This window comes from Phlebotomus argentipes, unplaced genomic scaffold, assembly GCF_947086385.1.
Source record: "Phlebotomus argentipes unplaced genomic scaffold, Phlebotomus argentipes genome assembly scaffold_18, whole genome shotgun sequence".
NCBI lineage: Eukaryota > Metazoa > Arthropoda > Insecta > Diptera > Psychodidae > Phlebotomus > Phlebotomus argentipes.
In genome coordinates this window covers 5,665,572-5,675,002 of record NW_026776177.1, presented here as the reverse complement: position 1 = coordinate 5,675,002, position 9,431 = coordinate 5,665,572, and the positions used below count along the sequence as shown (strand labels likewise).

The window sequence follows — 9,431 nt, the reverse complement described above, 5'->3', positions numbered from 1 at the left end:
TGTTATGACTTTCCCTCCAGAACTCTCCCCTGTGCGATTCTCTCTCTGGCTCACGGCAATTGAGACTTGGGAATGTGTATTTCCCCGCGAGACAATAAAATGCACACATAAGCTCCGCAGCCTTCAATTGCCAGTGCTTAATTTCCATGGAGTGCGCGAGTTTCCGCGGGGCGGGGATTCGATCGGGGTGAGAGGTTGAGATAAAAGTGTTAAATATAAGCAGGAAGCCTTTGATACTCCTATTGATCATTTGCAATCATCGAGGCTTCTTGAGAGCACGCGCGCGAGTGTCTTCGAGGCTGATTTTCAACAAGTGCTTTCTGGCCAAGGGTTCGATGAGGCAAACTGTCCCATTAAGAAACACCTTCGGGAGAGTGTTAATGATCGAGTATCGCGAGTGACACTTGCCCAACTGATAAGAATCTTCATGTGTCGCGGCCTCAAGGCGCGATCAAGGATCACTTGGAAGTGATCTTCACGTGTGCGACCAGAGAAATTATCGCGCTTCACCCACGCGAGTGTTTTTCTTCTTTTTTTTATTTTGAGGAATTGCACTGAGAACAGGAAGTGCCTTTAGCATCATCAAACGGTCAGAATGACCTCAATCTTTCTGACAATTTATCGGTGATATTTGAGTGATTTATGGATCAGTGGTGAATTTAATGACTTTTGTGACTTCTGAGTTTCTTGCACTCTGAATTTCCAAACAACTTCGAGGGATAAAAAGTAAGTCATCTTCAGGAATGCTAAAACTTTTCACTCATTCACCTTCAAGTCTGTCTGGGCTGTATTTTTTTCCATGACGTTGATCTATTTTGTTTGATTTTCGATGGCGGCATCATTTGGGATTTTTACCCAAACTTTATTTGGCTATTTTTATCGCTGGGGAAAAAAGCAGTTTTCAATATGTATTTTTAACCAAACCTCCAATTTCGATGGAAAAAAAAATTTTGACTCACAGTGCAAAGCAAACACCTTCAGTGAGAAATTAAATGATAAATTTGCTTGAGATGATTTGTAGAGTTGATATTTGCCATAAAAGTTAGTGACACGCGTTGCAGAAAAATATTTGACGATCGTGATAACAGTCTGCTGATAACCCCAAAAACGACGAATTGACTTTTAAGAGACTCTTAAGACTGCCATCAAATGCTGTTTACGTAGCAGTTAAAATCGGTGGCAAAAAGTGACCCTAACCTTGAAGGCACCAGTAAAAGTGTTTGCGTTCAGCGCCAAGAAAATGAAGATACGGCGCGGCATGTGATGAAGCATGCGCGGAAAAGATCGCGAAATTGTTTGCAAGACATGAGACAATATTTTAACCGGATTGCGTGCGAGGTTCGGAGGACAAATCCGGGGGATTTTCCCTCCGCCACGAGGCCACCTGAGTGTCCTGACCGAGGAAGTGAGCCGTAAACAAGGAGGATGACTGGGTGATTCCCTCAATTAGTTAGCCTACATAAATTGTCTGGATTCGTGATTATTGATTTACACACGATGATTTAAGCCTCAACCTCGCTGGCTCACCCAAGGCAACATGATTGCATTCTGCAGACGATTGATGTGGCAAAATGACCATTTAATTCATCAAAGAGGATATTAATTGCGAATGTAATAATACAGATTTAGTGTCCTCATGCAAATTTCATCACTTAGCTCACATAAAATAATATTAACGAGAGAATTATGCAAGAGATGTGCGATTTTTATCGCTCATGATGGTTAATCATGTAGTGGAAATTATTTTCCTCGTACGTGGAAACATCGATGCCATCTCTTCTCAATTTACGGCCCACTTCGCACTCTGTCAGACATCGGAAATGTCTGAGAAAATGAAAAATAGCACGCAATCAATTGCACCGAATCTCTTAAAATGTGGCCATTAAGAGATATCTTTCGAGGAGTTGTTGCGAAAAGTCAATAATACAGTCAATTCCAGAACTTTGGCAGTGCTTAAAACATGAGTTTTCTTCTCCTTTTTCCGAACTTCTAACATTTTTCCAATCGCCTAAAGTATCATAACCTAAAATTTAAGGGTTTTTGTCCTATAAAATTTGCAAACTTGCAGAGAAATAATTGTATTTTAGAAATATTTGTAGTTTCCAGTAGATATTTTAATGTGATTCAATTTTCATTTGCTCTTTTGAATGTATTTTGAAACTAACCTATAAATTACTTTGAGATCTCTAAAAGAATGCTTGAAAGATAAATAGGAAATAAGCTTAAATTTGCCATTTCAGAGTAGAAAATCAATTAAACACATCTTAAAATAGTTAATTTTGCATAATTAAATAATACTTTTGAGGTTATGATCAGCTTTGGCGAAAGAATGTATGATTTTTTAGGTTATTCAGGGACAAAATTTATCTTCAATTTAGTAACATAACCTAGAAAGACCTAAAAAAAAACAATTCTTTTTTCGTTAAAAAAATGAAACACTTCTACTTCTCAAGTACTTCTGTTGAGCTTTACACCACTTCTGGCCATAATATCTCCCCCTTGTGAAAAGTAGCACTTTTTTTTTAATTACCAACAACACTTTGGAGCAGAAAGGGAGAATTTTTCACGCGTGCGCAGGTTCATCGCTTGATTGTTGAAATCTTTCGTTTGAATTAGAGTGCCAAACTCGGTTAATCACTAAGTCTGCATACTGGAGCTTCATGTAATGATTGATGGGCACATCTTAGAGATATTTGTCTGCATTTATTATACAATTATATGCAATTCATACTCCACTTACTCAACGCTATTCATTCACACTCCTCACTTTGCGATCATGAAAGGTTCGAAGCTTCTTCCAACGTCTGTCATTATTCAATTCGCTCTCGTGTGCAACTGTTATTGATTCAATTAGCCACGAAATTGCAATATTATCTACGCTGTCGCGTCTTTTGCAGCTCTCCGTGAACAATACAAAAAGCTGCTTAAAATCTCATTTGTACATTGTTGCAATTTGCAATAGATACGAAACAATCGCTCATCAGCGATGATAGATGGAGAATTTCAAGATATCACCAGCAAGGACGACAGTCATATTTCCGCGAATTGAATCATTGAGCTCAGTTTTTCACGTTTACATGTTTGAAATTCAATTTCCAGGAATTTCTCTTTCGCACCTTCACTAATTCCACAGTTTGTACAAATAACGAGCCACAACACGTTGCATTGATCGCAAATCTACGTTATCCTGCAACTCTGTGTCTGCAGCTCTGATGAGATAAAAGTGAGGAATTTTCATACCATATAAACCGTTCGCTCGCGACCAGATGACATAACGCCTGTGCAAGCGTCACGAATGCACACAGATAATCGCGAATATCACGGGAAAGCGTCTGCAAATATTTCACATGATGCTAAAGGTCACTTATTCGGTGTGTCTTCAATCACAATAAATCCCGAAAAAAAACCCATGTCATCTTCTGCTGTATTGTGAATCACTGTGACGCGATTTCGTGGGTGCTCATCATGGGAATTAATCGGGAGGGCAAACAGAGATGACACAGAGTTATCTCAAGTTTGAATCAACAGACGAAGAGGTGAAATGTGTCACGACGATGGAAAATTGATCAAAATTGCGGCTTTTTGTCATCGGCGCGATAATTACTCGGAAGGCATTCGGTGCGAACAATTGTGCCAAAGCTGAAATTAAATTTCCACCTGAATTACCTTTGTTACATTGTAAACAAGAAAGAGAGGGAGAAAATTGTATGAATTTCTCTTTCATGCGGCACAGATTTATGATACATCTCTTCGTATTTGTTGTCACTCAATTGCAATTGAGTAATTTCTTGCTTCACAAGGTTCTCAATGAATGGATGAAAATGACACAAATCTTGCAGGCTTTTTTCCCCCTGCAAAGCAACCTTATGCAGACACTATATGAATGGTGACAGAAGTGTAACAATCCAGTGAAAGCTCGATTTTGCTTACTATATTAGGAAATGCTGGACAAAGAAATCTTTAAAGGGTTGCTAATATTGGGGATCACTCGGCCAGTTCAATTCCATTATTATTTTGCAGGTTTTCAAGAAACAAAAACATGTATTTTATCTTGGATATCTCTTCAAAATTTTGTTATAAAATTATTCTGCACATTTTTTAAGGAGCGAAAGGCGAATTTCTTACCTAAAAGGCTTGAAAACACCCAACATTGCTTAAATACTTAATCTTTAATCGGATATTTACGGTTTTACGTTAAAAAAAACCATAAAGTGTCCTTTATTCGTTCAATGTCAATAAGTTCTCCTTAAATTTCACATGAAATTCCTTTTTCCACTCTTAAAATATATTTTTCTCACAAAAATTTCTAATTTCTGTATAGAAACACATTTTTTCAAGTTTTGTCTTGAAATTTTTACCCAATTTGCTCTTCAGAATTTTCTTGTATATTCATTTTCCGTCATCTTGAGCGTATTTTCCAAAACGACGAAACATCGCGACGCTGTGAAGACGCAAGATGCTGTGGCATTGAAAATCTATTTTAGAAACCCCTTGAAAATCTTCATCTTTATCAAATTACAACACTTTGGGGGGGGGGGGGGAAGACAATATATTTTTCTCCTCTGGAGTACAAAGTATAATTCCATATGTTGAAGACAAATTGCGGCTCATTCAACCGAAAGTTGTTGTAAATTGACAAGCAACTGAAGACACACGGAATCGATGAATCTCGCCGATTGATCACGCACACAATGAAGAGGTGGAAAAGTTTTTTTCCCGCCACATTATTTGCACACAAACACACGCTCGCGGTGCCGACGAAACGGCAAAGCTCTCCTACCCACCAACTTAAATAACTTACATTAACGATTCGCGAGCTTAGATTGTGGCTGGCTGCATGCCTCACAGAGCGCACTTGATATCCGAAAGTCTCGCACGCTGGCATCGGTCAGAAAGTGAATTTCAACCACCGCTCAATTCGCGACTGAACCTTTGGTTAACCACACGCAGTCGCTCCTCGCAGTCCAAGTGCTTCCAAGACAAATCCTTCGTGACCAAGAGTCCCTAAACGCCCTCTCTCTGTCGCTCTTGCGCTCCCACCCGAGGAGTGATAACTTTTCCGGGGACATAAAATTCGTGTAAGATCGAAAGGCAAAAATATATATTAAATTTTCAATTGCCGCAATTTCATCACAGGTGATTTTCTTAGTGGTGATTAAATCAGCAAATAATGAAATCGTGCTCAGCCATTTGTTTTTATCCCTTCCTCATCAAATGAAACACATTTTACAACAAAACTCTCTTGCCATTTGGTGACAATTCCACTGGAACGGATTTTTCATCACCAAATTGGTAGTCAATAGACGCGACTGGTTTGGATCCGCAAGACGGAGCTTTCGGCTGACGGTGCTCGAGGAGTGAACATATCAAAATCCGGAGTTTTACTCGCGCTGGAACTTCTTCGCGAAGCGTTGTGCAAAAGGGTGGATTTTACAGGAGTGTAGAAAGGATCTGGAAAAACGCCATGTAATTTGTGGATTTCGTGCAGTGCTAAAACATCCAGTGCTTCCTTGGCATTAGTCCTTCCCTTTAGCCAACAAAAATGGGAATATTGACTCATTGGTGGGCATAGAATAACAATCCTCGTCCAGCAATTCTACCAGTGAAATTGGAGCTTAAAGTGAGTAGCAAATTTTCCGTACAGATTCACTTGCGACAGTGGCCGAAAAGAGCGCCGCCAAGCAATTACTTTAGGCAATGTCTGTGTCCAAGAAATGATCACTATGGACAATTGAGGAATGTAGAAATAAGAGGGGAAGATAACTGGTGAAATCCACTGCAATGTCAGTGAAAATACTGGTCATTTCAGAGAGGATTTCCCCTGTGGAAGGGATTGAGAGAACTGTTGTGAAGAGATTAAACTTGCACTTCCGTAAATTGTCCATAAAAAAACATTAAGCGAATCCAAGGTGACAATAAATTTATCTGTCTTTAATAAAATTATTAATTGAGTACTATTTAAATAGCAAATGTTAATCTCCTGACCTGTGTTTATTCTTCGCAATTCTTAATGCATTTCCCCGTGCAATGTTAAGACTTGCAGAAGACCGAATAGGAAGCTATATATCACAATGTCGGACAGACAGTAGCGAAAATTAACTTAAGACACCTTGTGAAATATTGGGTATTTTTGTGTGCTAAAATCGCTACAATTCTGAATTCTATTGCGGCGTCGCATGTCTTGAGAAAGCCTAGTTGCGATCTTATCCGGCCACACAGTGATGAGCGTTCCTATTCTACACTTAAATGAAGAAATACTTAGAATCACACGAAAAGCAAGTTGACAAGTTCAAATCAAGGCGTCAAATGATGTACATAAATGTCTTCTAGACATTCCCAACTCATGATTTAATGTGGTTATCCGAGCCAGTTTTATTCAGAGTCTTAACTTAATTTTCGCAGTCTTTTTGCGCATTTCTCTCTGTATTTCGCGATATCTTGGCCCTTAATTGAGACATCGTTATTATCTCAACGCCATTTGAAGGATCATTAAATTCATAATTATTTTGTGTCTTCATAAAATTGTTTCAAAATTTGAAGGAAATATCGAATTTTTAGCATCCAAATTTCTTAGGAGTCTTAAGCTAATTTTCGCTACTGTAAATTTTAACACCTATCAGTGTCGCAAATAAATGTCACCCAGAAATGTCTTTTACAGCTTTTTTGGCGATTGAAAAACCCCTGCGAAAGAGCATTTCTTTCGCTGTCTTCATGTGACAAAAGCCTATCATCAGTCCGACTTGAATGTCACATTACATTGAACTACATCTTACATAATGAGTTCCGTTGTGGAGCAAAAAGACGTGTAAAGTAAAGTGAAGACATGCGAAAATGTGTGATGTCTCTCCGTCTGTGGAGAAGTGAATTACGCAATTTCAATATAATATTTATTGTAAATTTGTAAATAGTAAATTATTATACTATAAATACCTTAATTATGTAATGCCTGTGTGTACGGCAAACATGGTGCACTCTCGAGACAACTCCATGGCGATGAGCGATGCCAAAATGGGTGAAATTGAAGGAAAAAAAAATCGTTCTTTCAATCAACTTTTGATGCACACACATTGGCTGGTGATTTTCAGAGTGTCTGTGTCGATTTTGCCACGGTGCAAATGACTCCACGATGACTTCTCACTCCTCATTTTATGTACATATCGCGATATAGCGATTGAAAGTGAAATCAGTGATAGAGCTCCTTTACATAATTAACCATTTGGCGGGGAAAAATCCACGCTGCATTCTCATGCCGCCCAATTTTCGATGATATTGCGGGGTTCGTCGCCTCGTTGATGTCTTTTGTTCGGGGCGCAGCGCAAAAATTGCCGTCACATTCTGCATCGCGGTGCATTCCAGTGCGCCAGACTTTTACACTCTTGTGGACCTGTTCGAGACCGAAAAACCAGTTGCACTCGTTGGTATATATCTCAAAAAATAAACATAAGCCGCGTGATGTAATCCCCGTGCAACAGAGTTATTGTACACAAAGTCTCGTGCGTACGTCAAACGCGCGCGCGATATTGCAATTGTACGCACAAGAGCTGCAATCTTCAGCACGAGCGTGTCAGACAAGAAGAAAGTTTCGTTCTAGTTTCGTTTTTCTTTGCCTATATTTCTCTTTGACCCATAAATCTATGGATTGAACAGCAGCACGGCATTCTGCATTGGCCAAGAACTGCGCGCCAGTGAAATCAGATCAGGCAGAATTCAACTTTCCATCGCGCGATTCTTTTCACTTTTATTGATTTTTACGATGTTCCACTCAAATCCAAACAGGTCGCAAATCATCAACAAACTAACAAGGGGGAGATAATAGAGCCAGAACTGGTGTACAGCTCAGCAGAAGTAATTAAGAAGTGAAAGTGTTGAAAAACCTTCAATATTCCTTTCTTGCGTGCTTCTTTTAATGAAAAATCATCCAAATTCTTTAGATTTTCACCCAGAATCGATCGTTAAAATTCTTTTCTAGGTTATGTAATGAATTAAGAACAGATTTAGAGAATAATACGCATACTAACGCATCATTTCCTGTACTAAAGTCGCCAAGATCACCAAGTATTGGCAGAATTAAGCATTTTCATGTCCAAAATGTGTCAAAAAAACACTGCAAATTGTAATAAAATTGAACATAACCTCAAAAATAGTCATTTGAACTTGAAAATTGTTCATTTAGAAAGCTTTTTAGACAATTTTGACTCTGAATCAGCAATTTTGAGCTCATTGGCAAATCATGAAAAGATGATTTTGTGATCTAGAATGCTTTCAAACGGAGTTTTTGAATATTTCTTAGTGATATTTTGAGGTTATGTTTGTGAAAAATGTGCAAAAATGCGTTTTAAAGTCGATTTTTGCAGAAATATCTGATGGAAACTTCAGAGATTCATTATAATTTTCTTAAAATATCAAGTTATTGAATTGTCAGGCAAATTTGGGAGAGATTTAAGGCATATTATCCCCCTTGAAATCTCATAAACTATTTTTCAAAGCAAGATTGTAAAAAGTTTTCAAATCCGCGAGAGTAAAAGGTTTATCATGCCCTTTCATATCATTTATAACCGCACAAAAATCACGCAATTATAATTTTCATTCATAAAAAAAACTCTCTTATGATTTGATGTACATTTCGTAGAGTTACAGTTCGACGCAAGAAATTTCAACTCTTTTATTTAGAGGAAGTTGTTAAAGTTTTTTTTCGGTAATATAAGTCACTTTATGTTAGATGAATGTGATGAAAAAAGAGTTTATTTACTCACTGTGAAGCCCTTGAGTGCCCTTGTAAATGAAAATGATTAAAACAGAGTCTTGTGTTTTCACTCAAATCAAACTATGATTGACAATAAATCCAATAAACATAATTGTGTCAGCATCAACCTTCGATGACATTTCGTTATTACGAATTCCAAAAAATATACCGCGCATTACGAATTGTTTATTGCCTCAATTGCAAGTGATTTTGGATTTATTTTCTATTTACAAAGAAAAGAAAAGTGTCTTTTTTGTACCCTTCATGGTTAATTGGAAAAATCAAGGGCTCTCAATTGAGAGCATTTGGCGACATGCACTTCAATTGGCCCAATGTATGTATTCACCTTACATTATATTATCTGCGATTTGTTTGATTTTCCCCTTCAAATTGCAAATCACCTTTGAAATATTGATTTCAGCGCAATTAAACGGGTTTTCCCAACAAAACACTCCACATGTGTATTCAATACAATTTTAGCAACATTGCAAAAAGAGAAAAATTCCCTGAAATATTCATAAGAAATTTACAAATCAATTCGCCCTGAAAGTGAACTTCATTCACGCAAAATGTGAAATTGTGAAAACGTCTGGAAGTCAATAAAAATTAAAATTATTTTTTCCACTAAAATCATGTGATATTTAATTGTCTCTGTAATGAATTTCAGTCTTTCATTCACATCAATTTT

The 9,431-nt window shown here is 37.7% G+C and overlaps 1 protein-coding gene across 3 annotated transcripts in view; it reads left to right on the top strand.

Annotated features, from left to right (window-relative positions):
* The first annotated feature begins 309 nt into the window (after window positions 1-309).
* Window positions 310-9,431, top strand: part of LOC132260347 (scavenger receptor class B member 1) — a 30,919-nt gene continuing 21,797 nt past the window's right edge. Inside the window, exons 1-2 of one of the 3 annotated variants that reach the window (XM_059758402.1) lie at window positions 4,782-5,136; window positions 5,297-5,620. The gene's annotated coding sequence lies outside the window, so the exon portion shown is untranslated. Of the gene's footprint in view, window positions 727-4,781; window positions 5,621-9,431 lie in introns of those variants that run through there. The other 2 variants (XM_059758403.1, XM_059758401.1) reach the window with 2 other exon arrangements.